Here is a 24,134-nt window from a genome sequence, read left to right as displayed (position 1 = left end):
AGAAGCCAGAAACTAAAGGTCATATAATTGAATGATTCCTTTAGATGCTATATCCAGAACTGGCAAATCCACAGAGCCAGAAAGCATATTAGTGGTTACCAGGGGGTAAGGGGAGGGGGTTGTGATCATTTACATGTGTGGATGTTTATGGTCTCTATGATGAAGAAGCAGCACCTTAAAAGACACTAGACATTAAGCAATAAAGGAGAATAATCTCTGAGAAATGAAATAAACCAAGCCAGCCCTGCAATTGCTGTGGCTTATTGCCTTGAAAGAGTTTTTGGGCCATGGCCCAGGAAGGGGGAATCCAGGTGGAGCCTAGTAGATTCCTTGAATGGAGGAGACAAACTAGGCATCCATGGAGATGAAGACAGCTAGAATTCTCAAGTCAGAACAACAAAAAGAAAAGTGTTGCACAGAGAGAGAATCCTGGAGATCTGCAGGGGGGTGGGGGGCCTTATATATTCAGAGAATCCTGATTAGTGCATGTACACATGCATTTTTCACTATATGAAAAGATTAGAGAACAGTGCCTAGAGTCACACAGAGGCAGACATAGTGCCTCTTTCCATGTGCCAGACTGGAAAAACTGATGATACATGAGTAGAATACTCAGGAAGCTCTTACCTTAGTAATAGGGAATAATTAGCCCTCATCTGAATGCTGCTCTAGATTTGTGTAGCAAATCATAAAAGTAAGATTCAAAAGGTTTAAACTCTTTGCAAGTAATTTAGCTGCATCATCTCAGAAAAAAAATAACAACATTATTGGAATATAGAGATATCCAGGACTTAACACTTAACTTAAAATTCATAATGTCAGGGCACCTGGGTGGCTCAGTGGGTTAAAGCCTCTGCCTTCAGCTCAGGTCATGATCCCAGGGTCCTGGGATCGAGTCCCACATTGGGCTCTCTGTTCGGCAGGGAGCCTGCTTCCTTCTCTCTCTCTCTCTCTCTCTCTCTGCCTGCCTCTCTGCCTACTTGCGATCTCTGTCTGTCAAATAAATAAATAAAATCTTTAAAAAAGAATTCGTAATGTCTGGGAGTCCATCAAACATTACTAGGGAGGAAAAAAAAAAGATTACCAGGCATACACAAAAGCAGAAAAACAAAATCCATATTGAAGAGAGTAATCAATTAACTGAAAAAGACCTAGAACTGACAACAGATGTTAGGATTAGCAGACAAGGACATTAAAACAGCTATTATAATTATATCCCATATGTTCAAGAAGTTAAGTGATGCATGAATGATTGTTTCTAAAAAAAATTAAACATCTAGAATTGACAACTACAGTGTCTGAGATGAAAAATCTCAGTGTCTGAAATGAGATTAATGACAGATTAGGCACAGTAGAAGAAATAATTGTGAATTTGAAAGCATAGCAATAGAAATTATCCAAAATGAAAACTGTAAAAAAAATGGCAAGAGTATCACTGAACTGTGGGACCCCAAGCAACCTTATATATAAGTAATTGGAAACCTCAAAGGAGAGGAGAAATGGGATAGAGAGAACAGAAAAAAATATTTGAAGATATAATAGCCAAAAATGTCAAATGTGATGACAAATATTGAGCCACAAATCCAAGAATGCAAATGAATTCCAAGAACAAGAAACATAAAGAAAATGAAAATAAGGCATATCTTAATCAAATTCCTCAAAACTGATGATAAAGAGGACATTTAAAAAGTGGACAGAGGGAAAAAGACAATTTACACACAGAAGAAAAAAGACAAAGGTAATATGGTAGATCTCTCACCAGAATACAGAGAGCAAAAAGACACTGGAATACAATTTTCACATTGCTGAAAAAATTGTCAACTTAGAATTCGGTGTCCAGTGAAAATATCTTTTAAAAATGAAAACAAAATCGAGATGTTTACAGACTTCCAAAATGGTCTAAACACCATAATTGAATGGCAGAAATCATCAATCTGAATAAAAAAGCAAAACCCAGTTATATGCTGCTTGTAAGAAATGCACCTTAATTATAAAGACATAATTACATTAAAAGTAAAAAGATGGCAAAAGATATAATATGCTAATATGAAACAAAAGAAAGTTGAAATGGCTATTTTAATATAAGACAAAGAAAATTTCAGAGCAAAAAGAAAGCCCTCTCTGTACTCCCTTCTCAGTTTTTCCATAAAGATAAAGCCTAAATGAAAAAAAGGGACAGCATTTGGTAGCATATCGGAATTTGTGGGATGTTGCTAAAGCAGTACTTGGGAAGTTTATAACAATAAATGCCCATGTTGGAAAGGATAAAGTTCTCAAGTTAATAAATTCAGCTTCTCCCTTAAAAACAAACAAACAAAAAAACCCCAAAACTAGGGGTGCCTGGGTGGCTCTGTTGGTTAAGCAGCTGCCTTCAGCTCAGGTCATGATCCCAGTGTCCTGGGATCAAGCCCTGCATTGGGCTCCCTGCTTAGTGGGAAGCCTGCTTCTCCCTCTCCCTCTGCTGCTCTGCCTGCTTGGGCTCTCTCACTCTGTCAAATAAGTAAATAAAATCTTTAAAAATTTTGTTTTAAAAATTAAAAAAGAAAACTAGAAAAAGAAGAGCAAGTAAACCCCAAAGTAGGGAGAAAAAGGAAAATAATAAAGATCAAAGTGTAAATTAATGAAACAGAGAACAGAAAAAGAATAGAAAAATTTGATGAAACCCAAAGTTGTTCTTTGGGATCAATGAAATTGCTAGATTCTAGCAAGACTAATTGGGGAAAAAAAAGATAATACATAAGTGACCAATATCAGGAACCAGGGAAGTGATATCACTATAAATTATAAGGCATGAAAAGAATAGTAAAGGAATGTTATTTTTTTAAGGATTTATTTGTTTGAGATAGAGCGAGAGAGCACAAGAAGTGGGAGCAGCAGAGGGGGAAGCAGGCTCCCTGCTGAGAAGGGAGCCTAATGCTAAATCCCAGGGTCTCCATCCCAGGACCTCAGGATCATGACCTGAGCCAAAGGTAGATGCCTAACCCACTGAACTATCCAGGCACCCCAAGGAATGCTATTTTTAAAAACAACTGTATGACAATAAATGCAACAACTTAGATGAAATGGATAAATTCCTTCAGAGATACAAATCAGCAAAACTCACTCAAGAAGAAGTTGATATCCTGAATTACCTTATATCTATGAAAGAAATTGAATTTTTTTTCCCATTAAGATAACTCCAGGCCCAACTCTTTTTAGTGGCACCTCAGAAGTGTAGGAAAGTATCCTTTCCCAGTATTGGCTGACAGAAATGTATTGAAGTGGACAATGAATGTAAACTTCATACCTTTTATGAAAGCAGATGGCCACAGAAGTTGCTGCTGATGCTCTGGGTGAAGATGGAAGAGTTACATGGTCCAAATCAGTGGCAGTGATGACAAAAAAGGCTTTCCCATGAAGCAGAGAGTCTTGACCCATGGCCATGGCCACCTGCTGCTGAGGAAGGGGCATTCTTGCTACAGATCAAGGAGGACTGGAGAAAGAAAGTGGAAATCTGTTCAGGGTTTCATTGTGCATGCCAATCTCAGTGTTCTCAACTTAATCATTGTAAAAAAAAAAAAGGGGGGGGTGATATTCCTGGACTCACTGATACTACTGTACCTTGTCACCTGGGACCCAAAAGAGCTAGCAGAATCTGCAAACATTTCAATCTCTCCAGAGAGAAGATGTCTGCCAGTATGTTGTAAGAAAGTCCCTAAACAAAGAAAGAAACCTAGAGCCAAAGTGCCCAAGATTCAGCATCTTGTTACTCCATGTAATGGAGTACCCAACACAAACATTGGGATTGTTTTGAAGAAACAGTGTACTAAGAAAAATCAGGAAGAGGATGCAAAATATGTGACACTTAGGGCCAAGAGAATAAAGCAGGGCAAAGAAAAACACCAGGGATAGATTGCCAAGAGAAGGGGCTGTCCTCCCTGAGAGCTTCTACCTCTAAGTCTGAATCTAGTCAAAATTGAGATTTTCTAAGAGTAACAAATAAATAACATCAGATGGAAAAAAAAAAAGATAACCACAGACCCAGATGGCTTCACTGGCAAATTCTACAAGGCATTTATGGACAAAATAATATTAATTTTACAGAAACCCTTCCACAAAGTAGAAGAGGGAATACTTCTCAGTTCCTTTTATAAGGCAAGCATTACCCTGATACCAAAATCAAAGACATTATAATAAAGAAAACCTACAATCCAATATCCCCACACCCATAATATCAAAATACCTTAAGAAAATATTGAAATGAATCTAGCAATATATAAGAAAGGTGGTACACCATGACTAGCGGAGTTTATCCCAAAAATATAAGGTCCTCTTAATACTCAAAACTGATTGTATTTCACCAGCTTAGTAGACTAAAAGAGAAAAATTATATAATCATCTTAATTGATATAGAAAAAGCATTTAAGAAAATTGAATACTCATTCATGATTTCCAAAAGAAATCTCTCAGCAAACTAGGAATAAAAGGGAACTTCCTCAACCTGAAAAGGCATCTGTAAAAAACTGAAAGCTAATATCACATTTAATGGTGAAAAACTGAATGTTTTCCCCTAATATTGGAAACAAGGCAAGAATTTTTAGACTTGCCACTTCTATTGAACACTGTAATGAATGTCCTAGCCAGTGAAAGCAGGCAAGGGGGGAAAGACATACAGATTGGCAAGGAAAAATTAAAACTATCTTCTTCAGAGATAATATGATCATGTCTAAGTAGAAAATTTTAAAAGATTTTTTTAAAAAGCCTACTAGAATTGACAAAGAACATGGTAACAAGTTATAAAAACTATGATATTTCTGTGTACTAAGAATGAAAAATTGGAAACTCAAAATTTTTATTTTATTTTTATTTCTAGTCTTTTATTTCTCTGTGAAAAAGGAAAAAAGAATAAGATAAAATGGCACAGTTGATACACAAAATATCACTGAAAGAGAGGGGGAAGTCCAAATTTTTAATAGCCACTTACAACAGTAAGAAAAATACTAAATACTTTCAAATAGATTTAATAATATATTCCAGTTTCTGTGCATGAGAAACTATGATATATTGCCCAGAGAAATTAAAGAAGACCTAAATAATGAGACATACCATGTTCATGAATCAGAAGACTTGGTCTCATTAAGACACTAATTCTCCCTAAATTGTTCCATATGTTGCCTGAAATCCCAATCAAGTTCTCATCAGGTTTTTTGGTAGATTTGATTCTAAATTTTACGTAGAAATGTAATGGATCTCAAAAAGCCAAAAAGTTGGGAAAAAAGAACAAAATTGGAGAGCTAAAACTACCTGATTTCAGGATTTATTACAAAACTACAGTAATCGGGGCACCTGGGTGACTCAGTCAAGTAAATGGTTGCCTTTGGCTCAGGTCATGATCCCAGGGTCCTGGGATGGAGCTCCACATGGGGCTCTCTGCTTAGTGGGGGAGCCTGCTTCTCCTTCTCCCTCTGCAGCTCCCGCTGCCTGTGCTCTGTCAAATAAATAAACAAATAACATCTTTTTTTAAAAAAAAAAAAGCTACAGTAATCAAAACATTATGAAATTGTCTTAAAGACAGACAATACTTCAATAGAACAGAGAGTCCAGAAGAAGAACCACACATATGGGAAACTTATTTTTCCAAAACAAAGGCAAAAAGGCAATTTAGTAGACGAAGGATATTCTTTTCCACATATTGGGCTGGAACAATTGGATATTCATATGCAACATTTAAAAAAAAACTTTGAATCATATCACATACAAATATATACAAAACTTAATTCAAAATGAATCATTTACCTGAATGTAAAACCTAAAACTATAGAACTTCTAGAAGAAAACTTAGAAGAAAATCCTTGTTATCTTCAGTTAGGCAAAGATTTGCTAGACATAATATGAAAAGCATGATCCTAAAAGAACAAATTGATAAATCTGACTTTACTAAAATTAAAAATGTCTCTTCTTCAGAAAATACTCTTAAGAGAATGAATAGACAAGACACAGACTTAAGGAAAATCTTTCCAAAGCATTTATCTAATAAAGGACTTGTATCCAGGATAGTAAAGAGATCTTGAAACTCAAGAATATGAAAACAAATAATACAATAAATAATTTGGAAAAGGTATTTGTGAAATTGCTATTTCATTAAAGAAGATGTATGGATATCAGAGAAACACATGAAAAAAATGTCCAATATCATTTGTCCTTAGAGAAATGCAAATTAAAACGACAATTAAGTACCACTACATACCTATTAGAATGGCCAAAATTTAAGACTGACTTGAGGATGTGGAGGAAGTGGGACTCTCATACATTATGGGAGGTAATATAAAATGTACAACCATTTGGAAAAGACTTCAGCAGACTTTTGACAGTTAAACATACACTTTAGTTAGGCAAAGATTCACTAGACATGACACCAAAACCATAACCCATGAGAGAAAAAAATTGATATGTTGGACTTCATTAAAAATTTAAAATGTTTGTTCTTAAAAAAAAAAAAACTACTCTTAAGAGGTGAATATACAAGGTACAGTCTTAGAGAAAATATAATCCAGCCATCCCACTATTGAGTATCTACCCAAGACATTGCATATGTCCATACAAAGACTTACACATGAATACAGCAGATTTGAACTCGGGTTCAAACCTTAAGTTTCATGATTCTGGGGTTTATACTTTTCATCAAATTTGGAAAGTTTCGGGGTGCCTGGGTGGCTCAGTGGGTTAAAGCCTCTGCCTTTGGTTTGGGTCACGATCCCAGGGTCCTGGTATCAAGCCCCACATCAGGCTCTCTGCTCAGCAGGGAGCCTGCTTCCCCCTCTCTCTCTGCCTGCTTCTCTGCCTACTTGTGATCTCTGTCAAATAAATAAATAAAATCTTTAAAAAAATTTGGAAAGTTACTGGACATTATTCCAAAAAAAAAATCTTTGTTTCCTCTTTTTGTGACTCAGATTGATTGAAAATGTTCCACAGCTTTTGTAATTTTTCTGTTTTTCCTCCCTGTGTGCTTCATTTTGTACTGTTTTATTGCTATGTCTTCAAGTTTACTCTCTTTCTTTAGCAACATCTACTCTGTGGTTAATTATACCCAGTGTATTTTCAGATATTAAAAATACAATGAAATTTCAGATATTGCATTTTCATTTCTAAAAGTTCCATTTGGATGTATTTATAAATATAAATATAAATATAAATATAAATATAAATATATACACAATTTCAAGATTTATTTTAGAGAGAGTGCAAGCACAAGGTTGGGGGAGGGGCAGCAGGAGAGAAAGAGAGAAACCCAAGCAGATTCCAGGTTGAGCATGGAGCCTGATGTGGGAATCAATCTCACGGCTCTGAGATCACAACCTGAGTCAAAACCAAGTCTGATGCTTAACCAACTATGCCACCCAGGAGCCCCTACTTTTCTCTTCATCATGGCCATATTTTCCTCTATCTTCTTAAATGTATGCAACATATTCACAATAACTGTTTTAATATCCTTGTCCACTAATTGGTTCTCTCATTTCTGATCTATTTCTAATGTTTGAATTTTCACCTGGAATGGGTCATATTTTCTTGCTTTATTGCATACCTGGCAGAATTATGGCCTCCAAGAAGATTCTATGCTCTAATCCAGGGAGCTGTGGATATATTAACTTATATGGGAAAAGGTGCTTTGCAGATGTAATTAAGCTTACTCATTATTTGGCCTTAAAATAGGAAGATTATATTGGGTTATCCAGGTGACCTCAACATAATTACATGAGTCCTTAAGAGCAGAAGAGGACATCAGGGAGATTCGGAGCATAAGTAGAACTTGATGTACCATTGCCTGTTTGAAGACAGAGAGCGCCTCATGAGAAGAAATGTGGGAAGCCTCAAGGAGCTGAGGGGAGCCCCTAGCTGACATGGAAACAGGGACCTCAGTCCTACAACCATAGGAACTAAGGTTAAGCTGGAAAGACATTCCCAACTTCCAGAGGAGAACTAAGCCAACTGACATTTTTATTTCAGCCATGTGAAACCATCAGCAGGGCACCCAGCTGAGCTATGCTGTGTCCAGACTTCTGATCCACAGATAGTGTGAGAAAGTAAATGAACGCTATTTGAAGTCACTGAGTTCATGGTAATTTGTTACGGCAGCCATAGAAAACTAATGCACCTGGTAATTTTCAGTTGGATGCCAGGTATTGTGAATTTAAACTTGCTGGGTGCTGGGTATTTATGTATTCCCATAAATATACCTAAATTAGGTTCTGGAACATAAGTAAGCTACTTGAAAATTGAATCCCGGGTGCCTGGGTGGTTCAGTCAGTTAAGTGGCTGGCTTCGGCTCAGGTCATGATCCCAGGGTCCTGGGATCGAGTTCTGTATTGGGCTCCCTGCTCAGTGGAGAGCCCGCTTCTCCCTCTCCCTGCTGCTCTGCCTACTTGAGTTGTCTCTCTGTCAAATAAATAAATAAAATCTTTAAAAACAGAACAAAAATAGTTGAATTCTTTCAAGGGTTATTTTATTTCTTTTAGGGTGATTTCAGAGCACCCTTTATTCTAGGGCTAATCTAGCCCTACAACTAAGATGATACCTTTCTGGAGTCTCTAGCTGGTGTCTTCTGTATTATAAGGTTTTCCCACTCTGGCTGGGTTGATGAGCAATTCCCAGCTCTGTCTCAGCTCTGGAAATTGTTCGGTCCATTGCATTCTAGTGGTTCCTTTCCTGGTAATTTTCTTTCACTTGCGCTCTGATGAGTTCTTAACCAAAGACCTGAGGACCCTCTTGCGATGTCTGGCAGCTCTCTTTGCAGCTCTCCCCTCTCAGATACTCAAATTCTAGTCACCTTAGTCTCTCTGAACTTTCTGCTTCCTTAACTCGGAGTGGTAAGTTGATGAAACTGTAGGGCTCACCGTTTTTGTTTCCTTTCTCTAAGCAATTACGATCATGTCCTGCCTGTTGTTCAATGTCTGAAAACCATCATATCCCGTATTTTGCCCAGATTTCTAGTTGTTTAAGACGGAGAGGTAAATTCAGTTCCTATTATTCCCTTAGGGTCCAAACAGAAGTCTCTGGGGAGCAGTTTAAATATTGAAGGATGGACCCCATTTCAGGATGTCCTAGGGGCAGACCTGGGCATTTTTTAGGAGCTCCTTTAGTGGCTCTAATGTGCAACCAGGGTTGAGAACCATTGACCTGTCTGATCTATAAAAACACTTTTTAATAGAAAGTATGCCCTTTGGTGAGTACTTACCATGCATCAGGCATGCTTCTAGGTACTACCTTATCTATCTTCTCTCATCCTCCCAATCACCCTGTGATGTGGGCTTTGTTATTGTTGATTTACACGTGAGGGGGCTGAGGCTCAGGGACCTGCCCCTAGTCACACCACCAGGAAGCAGAGGAGCTGGAAAGGGCAACCAGCTGGCCGGATTGCATAGGCTCTTCCTGCTCCATGGCACTGCCTCACGTCTCTGGACCACCGGATTCCGAACTGCCCTCTGGGGGTTCTGTGCAGGTTGGACAGATCCATGGGTCAGGCTTTCCTGGACAGAAGGTGGGTTCTCCTCTTGACTTTCCAGTGGCCCTACTAAAGGGCTGTGGAGTGAGGGGATCCTTCTCACCTTCCCCTCAGCTCCAAACCCTTCCTGGTATTTCAACTTGCGCCTTTGCTCTCGCTTGAAGCTGCTGAGAAAAATCACGGTTGGCCTTTAGGACTCCTTAGTCCCTAAAGATGGGGAAGACTTGGTCACTATGAAGGTGGCCCAGCTGGAGTGATCTGGTAGGGCCAGATTTACCAGCAGAATGGTAGTCTGAGGTCCTTCATTCCACTCACACTTTTGGGCAGGGGGTCTGGATGTGACAGGAAAGGGGAGTTTTCTCAGGAGAGAGTCGTTAGGATGGCTGTGATCCTTGGAGAGGCTTGGTCCAGAGCTTTCATTGTACCAATGGGGAAGCAGCACCCATAGAGGCAAAGGTAGGATCTCAACGTCATTCAGAGACCTGGGCAGGGCATGGTGTGGCGTGGTGGGAGAGAGCCAAGTTCCCCAGCCACCGGCCCCACTCCTCCTAGGACCAGGGGCCTGCTAAGGGCCTGCAGCAACCACGCCCGCCCCTCCCCAGGCATCCTTGCCAGTGAAAATTCAGCCTGGAGGTAAGTGACCTGCCCAGGGTCCCTCGGCAGGCTGAATCAAGCGGGGCTCAGGGTTCTGCTGTGCAAACTGCTGCTCTAAGGGGTGGAAGGGCTGCTTCATCTGGCTCACCCTCCCTTTCAGGGGACTTGATTGAGCCATGCGGTTCCCTTGGAAACAGAGCTGCTTGTCTCCTGGGGTCAGCAGCACTTAATCTTCGATTACTGCAATTCTGATGTTAGTGGGGGAAGGGACCCTGGACTCTCCCCACATTCCTACAGCACCCTCTCTACCTGCAGCTTCACGAGAGCGTGCATACTTTCCCTTGTGCTCACACTCAGGTTCCCCACGTGGGGGGCCACGCACACACACACACAACCACACTTTCTCCCAAGCTCAGAGAGCTTTTAATCACTGTTTTCTTACCCCCAACTGAAAAAGAACAGTCATGTCCCTACCAATTACCCACTCTTTGTGCCCTGAGGTTTCCTAAGAACCAGAATGGGAACCCCCTTTCCTTTCAAACGATCTCTGCAGCATCACAATCAGATTGAGAGTGGGATGGGGGAAGCAGGCCAGATGGTCCATTTTCCTTGCCCCCCCCCCAGGAGATTTCAGTGTCTGCAAGGGAAGTCAAGGTTGTGTTGGAGTGTTACTGTGGACAATGAAATTTTAAATAATCTACATTATGATTCATCAGCATGCACTTTGCTTCCGGTGGAGTCTTTTGAGGGCTGGCTTCCCTCTAATACCCACTGTGGCTCCCTAGTCCCCTGGTGCCCGATGGATTTGTGTTGAATAAAGATACCCTTCACTTCAAGAAAGCGGAGATGAAAACTTTCTGAGCAGAGATGGATATGGTCCCACATCCCATGCCCTGATTCTAACCCAGGAAAACAAAGAAGATATCAAAGAAGAAATGGAGAGACTTCTAAAATATCAATTAAGGTTTACCAGGGACTTAGGCAGAGGATAGAAGGAGAGATACAGGGGTGCCTGGGTGGCTCAGCGGGGTAAAGCCTCTGCCTTCGGCTCAGGTCATGATCCCAGGGTCCTGGGATCGAGCCCCACATCGGGAATCTCTGCTCGGCGGGGAGCCTGCTTCCTCCTCTCTTTCTCTGCCTGCCTCTCTGCCTACTTGTGATTTCTGTCTGTCAAATAAATAAAATCTTTAAAAAAAAAAAAAAGAGAGATACAGCTAACAACGGGGAACAAAAGGTTTGAAATAAACCTAGAATTTGAACGATCGTGCCCAGAATGGGGAGAAATTGAGGCGAAAAAACTTCACCGAAATAATAGAAAAACAAATAAAGGCAACAACAGGACTTTTAACCACATTCAGAGCCTGGAGTCACTAGAAGGTCCAGGTGGTGCTGAGTTCAACCAGGACAGAGAAAGGAGGAGCTTTGAGCCCTGTCTGGGGTTCTTCTCCATCAGGGAGAGTGACCGGGAGCCCAACACACATGCTCTTGGTGAACACCTGGATGGTAGGGACAGCCAGAGACAAAGCAGCAATTTTTAAAAGGCTATAAAACAAATGCATACAGTTGGTATGGATAAAGAAATTAAAACCATATACAGAGATACAATACAAAGAAAATTTCTCTCCCCTTCTCTAAACCCCAGCCATCCTCTCCAGAGATATTTGTAGCTTCAAGATATTTCTATGAATATATAGATATATAGATACACAAACACACACACATTTTTTATACAAATAGAATCATGCCTCCAGACGGTTCTGCACCCTTTACTCTACCTACTGTGTCAAAGCTCTTTCTGGATCAGCCTAGGTGGGTCTACTTTCTCCTGTCCAGTGGCTGAATAGTTTATTTTCTGGCCGTGTCAATGTGACCAGCTGCCTGGTGACAATCTCTGTTTCTAATGACTTTACAATCTTGCAATAAATATCCTCATACATATGTGTTTGAGATATGTGATCAAAACCTTGAAGACAAAACACATTTACATTTTTGATAGGTCTTATCAGACTATCCTTGAAATATATTGCCGTGATTTACATGCTTGTTAAGCATGTATGCAAGTGCCCATTCCTCTGTGTCCTTGCTGGCACTAGGTTTTGTCAAATTTTAATTTTTGCTAATCTGTAAACATACAGATTTAGCCTTGTCTTTTCACATTATGTGAGAGTAATTGTATTTTCGTATGTTATTTGTCCCTTTGTGTTTTTTTTTCTATAGAATGCTTATTCATAGCCTCTCATTTTCTACTTTTTTAAAAATTGATTTCCAAGAGCTGCTTGTATGATAGAAAAATTAGTCTCGTGTGATATTTGTGGCAAACATATTTGTAATTGGCTTGTTTTGGAGAGCTATTTTTTTCCTAGGTAGGATGTTTACATAGTCAAACACAAGGACAGAGTTCCTTTATAGTGTTCAGGCAGTGAGCTGCTTTAAACAAGTTTGTCTGTTAGCACAAGAAAGTTATCTTTGAAGCTTCTAGAGGAACTAATGGACATGTTTTCAGAACCTGAAACAGCAATCCTTGACAAATCACAGGAAACAAAAGACAGGCAAAAAGAGGTCAATAAACATCCTAGTTTTCCCAAGAAGAGAAAGAAAGATTCTAGAAATGTTAGACAAATTAATTTTATGCTAGCTCCATCCCAGTACTGATCACTAAGCAGGTAATTTGGAAACAATTATCCAAAGATACATGGGCAACAGGAACCAGCCTGGATTCACCAGAAGGTCATGCCAAACCTTTTCAGTCCCCACCTTTGCTGGTCCTGGACGGATGAGTCAGAAGACTGCTGTAGACTAGCCCTTCTGGGTTTGAGGAGGACACTTGGTAAAGACTCTCAGACTTCCCTGTGCGCAGGATGCTAGCCAGATCCATAGCTGCTTGAACAACTATGTCCAAGGAGACTAATTAGTGAATCGATATCAAATTGGAGGGCTCTCTAGAGGCTATGGGGCTTTCTCTGAACTTGACCACGTCTTGTTCAATGCTCTTATCAGTGGCTTGGATAAAGGCACAGAAGGCTACTTATCAGATTTAGAGAAGACACAAGCTAGAAGAGAAAGCTAATACAATGGGATGTTGGAATCAAGATACAAAAAGATATCAGTAGCTTAAAACAGGGTTAAGAGGGTACATGGAAAACCCTGCACAGCAGGGAGGGGTAGAAATACACAGAGCTTGGAGAGAGATTGGTTAAAAGCAGTCGTCTAAGGGGAAGAAGACATGCAAATTCCAGATGTGCCTGGTTGTGGAAGAAACTTCATAGGGTCCCCCCCTCCAACACCCAGGGACTGTTTCTGCTCTCCTCCATGCTGTTCTCCTGGCAAGGAATGTTTCCAAGGAATGGTTCAGGTGGAGCCGACACGAGGGGACACCCTGCTGATGCTAATGGTGGCGGGGCTGTCGTGAGAACAGAGAGCATGGATGCCTTTTGGCTCCAGTTGGCCGAATGTGATCCAGCTGGGACTATTACAAGGAGGAAAACTGAGCTCGCAGAGAATTTTCTAGACAGCAGATTGCCCAGGAGTCAAAGATCCATGCCCAGGCTGGGAGCTACCTGGCCACTTCTGGCCCAGGAACAAGGCTGGAACAGATCACTTGGCTGTAGCCTTGGATTCTATGAAAGTTCAAGGTCACCTTCAAATGCAAATGCAGCCTCAAGACAAGGCCTGGCCTCACTCCCTGACACCTTGCTGCCCCTAAATCCTGGGTCCCCCATTGTGCTTCTCAGGCACATCCTCTCTCCTCCTTACCCACTGTCTGCGAGCCCCAAATTCATTTCTGGGCCCAGTGCTAGCACAGTCACAGAGACGAGGTCCCCAGCATCAGGGGCCTACTGATCTCCGTAGATGGAGCAGGGCCCAGAGCTCCCTGCAGCGGAGCCTGGACTGGGGATGAGTTTGGGGTAAGGCAGGCTGGGAGAGGTGGTGACTTCTGGGAAAACAAAACAAAACCAAACCTTGATCTTCTGGTCCCTTTGGGCCTCACTCACATCACGTGACACCCCCAGGACCCCAGAACACACTGGTATCCAGGATGCATGGTGGGACTCCAGCATTAACTTAAGGCCACACCCCCCAGGCCTAACTGCGGCTCAGTCACCCTGCAGCCTTGGGGCTCCAGACACCCACGGCCTTCCAGAATACATTTGAGGGTATGGTCCCCCAGGAAGGTCTGTTCGCCCAGCCGGCTTCCAGGGTTCCAGGCCTACAGCTGGGATGCCAACACATGACATCACCAGCCGCTTCCTGCCTCACAGGCACTTCCTGCCCCACGCTTCGAAGCCCAGAGCGCCCTCTGAATGGGGAGGGGGGCAGCCCAGCTCCCTCCTCTCCCACCGCCCCTGGCATCTGCTTCCTGCTTCCTTCCCTCCTCCCTTCTGCTGCTCTCCCAGGGGCCCAGACCTGCTCCGGCTCTGAAGTCGGCCCCCAGTGTCCCTGCTCCTTCTGTTTGCTGGGGGAGGAGGACTGAGGAGCACTTTGTGGGCTCTTCTCAGACTCCTTTGTCTCAGGTTTTCAGAACCCGCTTTCTCTGTACAAAATGAAGGGGCTCTTTCAGGTTCCTTCTATATCCAGCAGCTACTACACTACCATTTTATAAACTTCTGCAACACCAAAATGCAGATAACAAAGACTTGCATGGATAAAGCGCTTCTCACACACCAGGCTCCGCGTGTAAGCGGGCACCCTGTCGTGCATGCCTCTGGGAAAGCTGAGAAGCCGCAGGGTTCACAGTCCCAATTTGCCCCCGGGGTGAGGCAGCCCTAAGGGTTTCCAGAACTTGCCTGCGGAGAGCCAGGACTGAAGCCGGGTGGCGTGGTCCGGGGCGCACACCGGGCCCTCACTGTACCAGCATGGCCCGGGCTCCCTGCAGGGTCGGAGCTCTGGGCTCTCCCTTGGGGCTCATCAGGGTTGAGGGACTAGAGACCAAAGGACAATCTTCCGCCATGTCGGCCACGAGCTCAGAGGAAGGACGTCACCCCCACTGTCAGCCCTGGGAGCCTCAGAGGAACCCCCAGAATTATGGCCCACCCCCCTTGGTCCCAGGAACAGGATAACAGGAGACAGCCTTCCAGTACAGTAGGAAGGATTTGGGTGAGGCGAGAAGGTTTGTTAAAAAATGATTTTTCATTTTTGTCGAAGTCAACGAGTCAGACGGTGCCGATGGGCTTTAATGAGAACGGCCTCCTTCCTTGAGCCCACCCTCGGTTCGGCTGCCCGGATGCTGCCACGGGCAATGCCTTTAGCTGTTCCTTTCAGTAGCTCATCTTCCTAAATGATCTGCTTTTGTGACTAGTTCTTACTCACTGATGTTAGCCAATTTCTATGGACGTGGACTGTGGGTTTCTGGGAAGATCTGTACAGGTGACCCAAGAGGGGCAGGGGAGGAAGACAGCCTTTTCCTGGAAGAGGACAGTTGAGAGACCAGGGTGGAGAGACAGGGACTGGCCCATGCGCACAAGCAATAGAGGGACAGCCCTGCTGAGGGGCCGCTGCCGGCCCAACCCTCCAGGCCTGAGACTCCACCCCCACCCAAGGCCCCAGGGCTTGAAGAGCAGCCTCTCCCTGCTCAACTCTGAGAGCAGACACATATACTTCCATCTCCAGGCGAGCTGGGACAACGCACTTGCTTCCCCCCTTTCCACCTGGAGCCCCCTCTTTGTTCCTTGAACCCTAGTTCTGTGCTCCCTCCTCCAGGAAGTTTTCTCGGCCTCCCTGTCCTTCCCAGTCCTCCAGTTTCTAGAGGCCAGGCCCTCGGAACAGCCCGGCACCCCCTTCTGGGTTCTCTGCCAACTCAGGGGCGCTAGCCTCTCCGGTCAGATCCCAGGACCTCAGGAAGGAGGAGCGTGTGTGATGGCTCACAGGCATCCCCAGTCTAGAGCTTAGCCTCTGGGTGAGGCCTGGGCCCCAGGGCCGTGGTGATTACCTCAGGCTCTGCCGGAGGCCCTGCGCCAGGGAGGGGATGAGCTGAACACATTCTGGGTGAGGTCCAGGCCCCACTGCCTCGGGTTCCAAAAAGAAGAAAATGCCCACATCCCGCTGTATGGTTTACGAATGGCTTTCATAACAACCCTGCACACCACACATCATCACCATCCCAGCTTGAAGGATGAGTGCAATGGGAATCAGAGGGACTCTCCGGAAGTCCCACATTTAGAGGGAGAACTGGCCTAGAAGGCCCGGTCATCAGACTCATTCCTCTGGCCCAACACAGGATGGGAGGCTGCCCAGGTCAGCTGCCAGATTATGGAGGGGAGGGGGTCATCCCCTCCTGGCTGATGGGAGGCAGGGGGCCAGCTGCTTCCTCCTTGCGCACTGGGAGCTGGGTCAGTGCTCCCCACCACCTCATCACATGGCTTGCACGGCCAGGCCCAGCTCACTTGCCGGAAACAGGCTTCACAGGCCCCTACCTCCTAGGGTCACACCTGTGAACATCACACTGCAATCTGCCAGCACAGAAGGTCCTCACAGATGGGGAAATGGAGGCTAGAATGGGGGAGCAGCTCGCCCAATGCTGAACGGCCGGCTGGTGGCAGAGTAAGAAGAACTTGGGCTCCTGACTCGCCACGGAGGGGTTACTCAGGCTCCCGTGCAGAGCCTGAATTGATGGGGTTGGGGGGAGTCGTGTCTGATGGTGGGGGAGAAAGTACAGTGTGAGCTCCTGGGTGCTGTGAGACATGGTGCCCAGAGCAGGACGGAGGTATCTGTACCTGGGTTTCTCTTCACTGGAAGACAACCAGCAGAATGAATGATGCCTGCAAGTCTCCTAGAGCAGCAAGATACAGGGGAGCGCATGATCCTAATTAGATGCACACACATACACACACACACTCTTGGATCAGGCTGCTGAAACAACACACCGTAGGCCCGGTGGACGAAACAACAGACCTCGATTTTCTCCCAGTTCCGGAGGCTGGAAGTCTGAGATCAAGCGCTGCCGAGTGGGTTCCTGATGAGAGCTCCTCCTGGCTTGCAGATGTCCCCTTTCTGGGTATGTCCTCCCCATGGCCTTTCCTCACTGTGTGCAAGGGGGTGTGGGGAGAGGACACAAGTTTTCTGGTGTCTTTTCTTGTAAGAAGACTTGTAACACAAGTCCTCTAGGATCAGAGCCCCAGTCTCACAAGCTCATTTCCCCTTAAGTACTTCCTTAGAAGCCCCAATTCCAAATGCAGTCCCATGGGCCGTTAGGACTTACGAACTGGGAAGGATGGGACCACGGACAATGAGTCCATAACAGATGTCTAATGAACGTGTGTCTGTGTGTTGTACCAACTCCTCCCTTTATCACTGCACTGGTTCATCTGTGACAACATATTAAAACTTTAAAACTTAAGAACATATTGAGCACAAAGCTGGCAGGACGGAACGGGGAGGAGAGAGAGAACATGCAACCTTAAAGCCCCTCTCCCCATCCCCCCCACCCCCCGCCCCATCTTACCCGCCCCCTCCTCTCAAGGCTCACAGACAGCAATCGCAGACCCCTGCTTAAAAAGTAAACATCTGGATGGGCCCAAATAAAACGGGGCACTGGGGACACCAAACATCTAATGGGCCAAAAGACCCCATCCCCGTGGCTGGGGTACAGCCGCCCTCAACCTCTCATCTACCATCTTCCGTACAAGAACCTGGGTGGAGGGCTCCGTGTGGCTCCCTCCAGGCCCAGCAGGGCACCAACAATTTAGTGCTAGCTCTTGGCGTGTTCTCTGGAGGCCCATTCAGAGGCATGAAGGAAAATCAATGTCCCATTTATCCAAGGACTCCGACTCTCCGTGTCTTAGAGATGAGTGGTCCCTAACCGCTGTACTTCCCTGCACGGGAGGGAACCTGGAGGCCCACAGAGGGAAAATCCATCGCTTATGACAGAGCCTGACAGCTCCCGCCTCCCTTCCTGCTCTGTCATGGGCTGCCTCCTGGCTCTGGGGAGGGTGCCCCCCCACCCCGCTGAGCCCAGAACGGAGGATAATTTCCACCGCCGTGTCTCCCTCCCCCACCCCCAGCAGCTCCAGACGCGCTTGGCAGCTGGAGTCCCAGAGAGCGGCTGAATCCATCACCGGGGTCAAAGACAGGGCCTGGGGTATGTGTTAAAACAAGAAAACCAATCAGAGCTGAAAATGAAAGGCAGTGGAGGTGTGAAGCAAGGATGGAGACCGCCAGACGGGACGCTGGGTGGCTGGCCGCCCACGTGGCCCAGGCCCGCACGCCTGCCCACAGTCCATGTGGACCCTGCCGGGGGCCCGGCCACCCCAGGAAGCAGCGGCCAGTGGGAACCGAGGGCCTGCTCCCTGAACCTTAAGAGCTGGGCCCGGGCTCAGGGCCGAAGTCACAGGATGTGGGGAATGTTCTGTATTTAGTAGCCTGTCAATCCTCAAACACCTCTCAGAGTCGGTGCAGAGGGGCGTCCTACGGTGACAGGCAGGAGGAGCAGATCCTCCCTCAGCAGGAGTGGCCTGGGGTCCTCAGAGCCTGGGTGGCCTCCAGATTCCAGGCTCTAAAGCCTTCTCCTTGTCAAAGCTATCATGAGGGTACCAGGTCCCGGGGACACGGGGCTGTTACTGACCAGGAACATGTCTGGGGTCTGGCTCACTTAGCATTTCACTGAATCCTGGGTCACACCTGTGAGGAGAGACTATTTTTATACCCACAAACTCTGGGTACTAAAGTGACTTGCCCAAGGTCACAGAGCCATGGAGGGCAGACTGAGCAGACAGCTGGGGCTTGCTAAGACTGGACTCTCCCTTCCAAGGCAGCCAGTCCCCTCTGTGCCGTGACCATCACCCAGGTCTTCCTGAGAGGTCCACGGCCCTCTGTGTTCAGGCCCTGGGGCAGGCCCTACCAGGGTGTCTATTTAACTGGTAATTATGGAGCACCTACTGTGTGCTGGGCACACAGCCATGGTGAAGCCAGCAGGGTTCCTGTCCTTATGGAGTTTACTGCCCAAAAGAGTACAAAAGGACAGAGTCCTTCCCCTAGTGCCACCTCATTACCGATCACCCATGGTGGGACCCTGTGGCAGGAGACAGAGTCAGAAGAGTCCAGATCCTGGGCCCCAGGTACTAGCTGCCCACCAGGATCGCTATTCAGCCAAACCTGTGTCTTACAGAACAGGAAGATGGGGTCCACTGTCACTCAAAGCTGGGTGGCTGCGCAGGGGCTCCTGAGCTTCCCGGGACCACATCCCACAGGCCCTCCTTGGCCATGCTCCCCGGTGACTGGTGACTGAGGTTAAGGCCAGTCCTGGGGCAGCTGGGACACAGCCCAGGAGGGAAGGAAGAGAAAGCCAGCGGTGGGTCGGTGGGTCGGGAATGGGGGATGGGGGGTGGGAGGCTGGAGGAGCTGTGGGGGGCAGGCTTTGAGCAAGGGCCAGAGGAGAGTGAGGGGGGCACACATAGTCCAGGAAAACAGAGGGAGCGGGCAGAGTGAAGCCTGAACGAAGGACAGCACACAGAAGGCACAGGCCAGCAACTGGGGGGCTGCCAAGAACGGGCCAGGGCACCCGAAACTAGTAGGACACTGGGTTAACTGGAATTAACATAAAAAAGAACAGAGTCAAATTTAGGGGAGTTGCGGGGGTGCTCTGGGCTCTCACCCTCACCTTCCTGGAGCTCTAGGCAAGGGAGCAGAGCCAGGGAGCAGGCAGGCTGACAAGGTGACTGTCTGCTCTCAGAGGAGGAGGGTTGGGGGTAGGCTGGCCCACGCTGGGCCCCTGCTTCCCTCTGCCGGGCCACTCCGCTGACAAGCCCAATTGCTCCGCTGGCCTTGGGCTCCCAGCAAAGCCCGGGAGAGGGCCAGCAGCCACTCTATTAACACGCAAACGGGTAGCCCAGCAGCTGCTGACACTGGGGTTAATTAAATCTATCTCCCCATCAATTCTCATTCAACTACTATCGACGGCCATTGGATGGGTGACAGAGTGACAAGGAAACAGTAATAGACTTGTCTTAACCCTCACGCTGCGTGGAGAGGGGCGCTGCGCTAGGGTCTCCCAGGAGAAACCCCCCCACCCCCCTGCAGTCCTGGGCCCCCTCCCAGGTAAAGCTGGCTCAGCAGAGAGGCTATTCCCCGAAGGCCCCTGAACCCAGCCACCAGCCAGGCTCACCTCACCCTTTGTTCACTTGGCACATTCTTCCTGGGCTCTCCTCCAGGCCCAGGCACGGAAGACCTGGGCCGAGGGCTTCTTCCCGCTCGCCCCAGCCCTTCTTCCCTCTGCCAAGACCATCCAAGGCTGACCCCTCCCCAAAGCCTCAGGCCAAGCCCAGCTCCATGGCCCTGATGGTCCCTGCCACCCAGTGCCTCTCTGAAGAGGTCCTCATCCCAATCCCGGGGACCATGTCGGTGTCCCCTCATTTGGCAAAAGGCACTTTGCAGACGCGATTGAGGATCTTGAGATGGAGAGATTATTGGGATTACCTAGGTGGGTCCGATGTCATGGCAAGGGTCCTTAGAAGTGAAGGAGGGAGAGGAGGCAGAAGTGACAACAGAGGCCATATCAGAGACAGGCACGTGAGAAAGACCGAGGAAGGCCACGCGCCCCCAAATGCTGGAAGCCTGCAGATGCTGAAAAAGGCAAGGAGAGAGAGTCTGCCCTAGAGACACAGCCACCAATGCTACGTTTTGGCCCAGTCACACCCATGACAGACTTCTGACCTCCAGCGCTATTAAGAAAATAGTGTTTTATTTTTATTTTTTTTTTTTTTAAAGATTTTATTTATTTATTTGTCAGAGAGAGAGAGAGCGCGAGCGAGCATAGGCAGACAGAGTGGCAGAGGGAGAAGCAGGCTCCCTGCGGGGCAAGGAGCCCGATGTGGGACTCGATCCCAGGACGCTGGGATCATGACCTGAGCCGAAGGCAGCTGCTTAACCAACTGAGCCACCCAGGTGTCCCAAGAAAATAGTGTTTTAAACCACAAAGTTTGTGGTTTGTTACAGCCACAAAAAGTCTCATGCCATACCAGGTCACCTGCAGCTACATAAGGCACCCCCATTCACGTCTCCCTGCTTTTGCTCAGGCTGGGAGGCCTGGAGCCCCTGACAGAGCGGCCACCAAGAACAAGGCTGACTGGGGGGGACCTTAGGGGACAGGCTGGGCCAGCAGGATGCTCTACCTGAAGGACTGTTCCTCACTAATTGCCCACGTCTTACTTTTAAACTACCCAACACCTCCTCTGTGAAGCCTTCCCTGATTTCCCCCTCTGTGGGCAGCCTCATCCTCATGTTTCCCCTGCACTCACATGTTCCTGAATGTTGCTCAGTTTTGCACTCAGCGTGAACCCCTTTCCTGGGGGGGGGGCAGGGGGTGGGTGGGTCATCCACCTGCATAGGCCCCAATCCTCCCGTTCAGCAAACATTTGCAAAAGGGCCACCTAGTCTGTTTTGTGCTACCTGTGTACAGAAAGAGCCCTGCTCATGTCAATTTTACATCAAAAGAACAAAGAAAAAAAAAAAAAGAACAAAGTAAATATTAAATTCTTGCTAATATTCTTGATTCAGGGGACGTATACAAATGTCTACAACTTGTTTCTAAATGCATCAAAAATAACTCTGAGGGTAGTGGGGGGACCCAGCTACATGATCCAACAAGCTTGAGATATTAATATATGGGCATTCACTGTAAAATTCTATCAACAGGGCTATAGGTTTGAATTCATAATATGGGGGAAGTGAACACCTGTGACAGCTGATTTTCTGCCAGCTTCCCTGGGCTAAGGGATGCCCAGATAGCTGGTAAAACATTCCTGGGTGTGTCTGTGAGACTGTTTCCAGAAGGGCTCAGCCTTTGAATCTGTAGACTGAGCAAAGACAGTCACCCTCACTGATGCCAGTGGGCACCATCCAACCCCTCACAGGCCTGAAAAGGCAGAGAAAGGGCGAACGTGCAGTCTGCTTGACCTACAAGGTCCATCTCCTGGCCTTGGACAGCAACACTCCTGGTTCCCAGGCCTCTGGACTCTGACCAGGACTAGCCCCCACCTCTTCCCCTGGGTCTCAGGCCCTCCGCTGGGGACCAGAACTGCACTCAGCTATACTGAGTCACCATTGGGCAGACCATGGGACTTTTCCGTCTCCACAATTGTGTGCACCAGTCCCTCAAAATAAAGCTCTCTATCGTATTGGTTCTGTTTCTCCAAGGAGCATGAATACCTGGGACTAAACCTTCTGAAATCAAATCTCAGCTCTACCACTTTTCAGCAGTAGAGACATAAACGGCTTAACCTCTCTGGGCCTCGATCTCCTCGTTTATGAAACCACAGCACCTTCCATGGGGTTATTGGGATCATGCATATGAAGCACTTAGGGTGTTCCTAAGAGCCGGGTCCGTTTTAGTCATCTTGGGGCCTCCTCTCGATAAGACCATTTCATTCCCCTCCCCCTCTCGAGTCTCCCTGAGCTGAGGCACGGTAGCCTCTTGGGAGCATGGCAGCCTGGGGAGAGGCTCTTCTGGGACTGGGGACATGAGAGAATTTGCCAGTCTGTTTTTCTCCATCTGGAGGAGGGAATTCCATCTTCCCAAACCACACCCCCAACCAAGGTTAAGCATCACTGTTCCTGCCTCCCTGGCATCAGGGCTACCCTGGCTTTGAGGCCAAGGGAACAGCCCAATAAGGCAGAGGGGCAGGAGAGTAGTTCCTGAAAGGACCAGTTATTGGAGACCAGGGTGCTCCTGAACAGAAGGGCTGTGTTGCCACCAGGGGCCACAGGCTCCATAGGGAAGAACACTGGTGAGCACTTAAATCGACTACACTGGAAATATGGTGAACAGATAGCAGGGATTGAGCGAGGAAACCCAGAGACAGGTTAGGGAGCCCTTGCAGTGACCAGGGCAGACAGAACGCAAGCCGTGGTGAATTTGTACAGGACTTCCCCCTGCCTCTGGGTCTACAAAAAGGAGCTCATTCAGTGGTCTCGCTGGAGGCTTTATTCCGAGTCTGGCCCATCAAGTTCACACCAGCTATTAAATTCACTCTGTGGTCTTTCGCCCCACCTAGCACGAAGTCCTCAAACACAGGAGTGATCAAATCCAGCCACAGACCTAAGTAGGAACTTAGGAAGTTGGAGAGAATAAGCAGACCTAGCTAGAAGGAGAAGGGCAAGTCTGCCAGGGTTCCGGTCTCCCGGGAGGGAGGAAGAGAGTACTGGGTTCTTAGTGCCCAAACCTCTCACAGCCTCCAGGAGCCCAGGAAGGGGGGTGCCAGACTAGACCACTTCTCCCCGCTCCAGGTTTGGAGAAGAGCTCAGCATCTTGCAGCCAAGGTTTGCGCCATCAAGTAAGTGCACAGGCAGCAATAAGAAGAGCCCAGAAACCCAGAATGGTCGGAGATAAGAGGGATATCCAGTTCCCATACTCCCTGGAAGCTTTACTCCAGGTTAAAAGCAAAGGGCAGTTAGGGCTTGGAGCCTGGGGGTTAGGAGGGGTACTGAGTACACAGCTTTTCCATTTCAAGACCAAGTAAGGTCCTATACCCATGGAAGGTTCATGAGAAGGTTCAGCCAGGACCATACAGATGTGACCCGTGTATAGGTACCCAGGTTAGACAGCAGGAGGAGCCCAGCTTTTGAGCTAAGAGCCAAGGAGCACACTGGCCTGAAGGGGCAGGCTGGCCTCCAGCCAACTAGAAAACAAAGCCAGGGCTTCGTCAAGGCTGGAGAACATATAGTCAGGCCATCTTAAGTGTTGTTCCACATTAGCCATATGGACCAGAGACCAGTGGATTTAATCACAGAGGAATTTATTAGGGAATACATAACCCAAATAATCATTCAGGGGCAGAACAAAGCTCAGCCAGAAACATCACCCCCAAAAATCACAGCCTAGAACTGCTTCAAGATGCTACCACTACCCCTGAGCATGAGCTACAGATTAGCTGAGAAGGCAAGTTCAAGGTACTTTCATTTCTATGGTGGGAAGACACAGATGCATCTAGGAGATGCCCACACTGATGTTTAAATTCACAGCAAAGAGATATTAAGTGTTCACCAAGTCTATCCCTTTTACCACCTAACATCAATATGTACTCTTTCTCTTATACTTCGAGTACAATGCCGTTATTACTCAGATGCCCATCCC

At 46.8% G+C, this 24,134-nt stretch overlaps 1 pseudogene across 1 annotated transcript; it reads left to right on the top strand.

Annotated features, from left to right (window-relative positions):
- The first annotated feature begins 287 nt into the window (after positions 1–287).
- LOC308355020 (small ribosomal subunit protein eS6-like) lies at positions 288–3,891 on the top strand (annotated as a pseudogene). The gene is made up of 2 exons: positions 288–321; positions 3,199–3,891. The product of its transcript is annotated as a small ribosomal subunit protein eS6-like (transcript).
- The last annotated feature ends 20,243 nt before the right edge of the window (positions 3,892–24,134 follow it).

This window comes from Martes martes (genome assembly GCF_963455335.1).
Source record: "Martes martes genome assembly, chromosome: 14".
Lineage (NCBI taxonomy): Eukaryota > Metazoa > Chordata > Mammalia > Carnivora > Mustelidae > Martes > Martes martes.
Note: the sequence above shows the minus strand (reverse complement) of the source record. Positions and strands in the feature narration are given on the sequence as shown.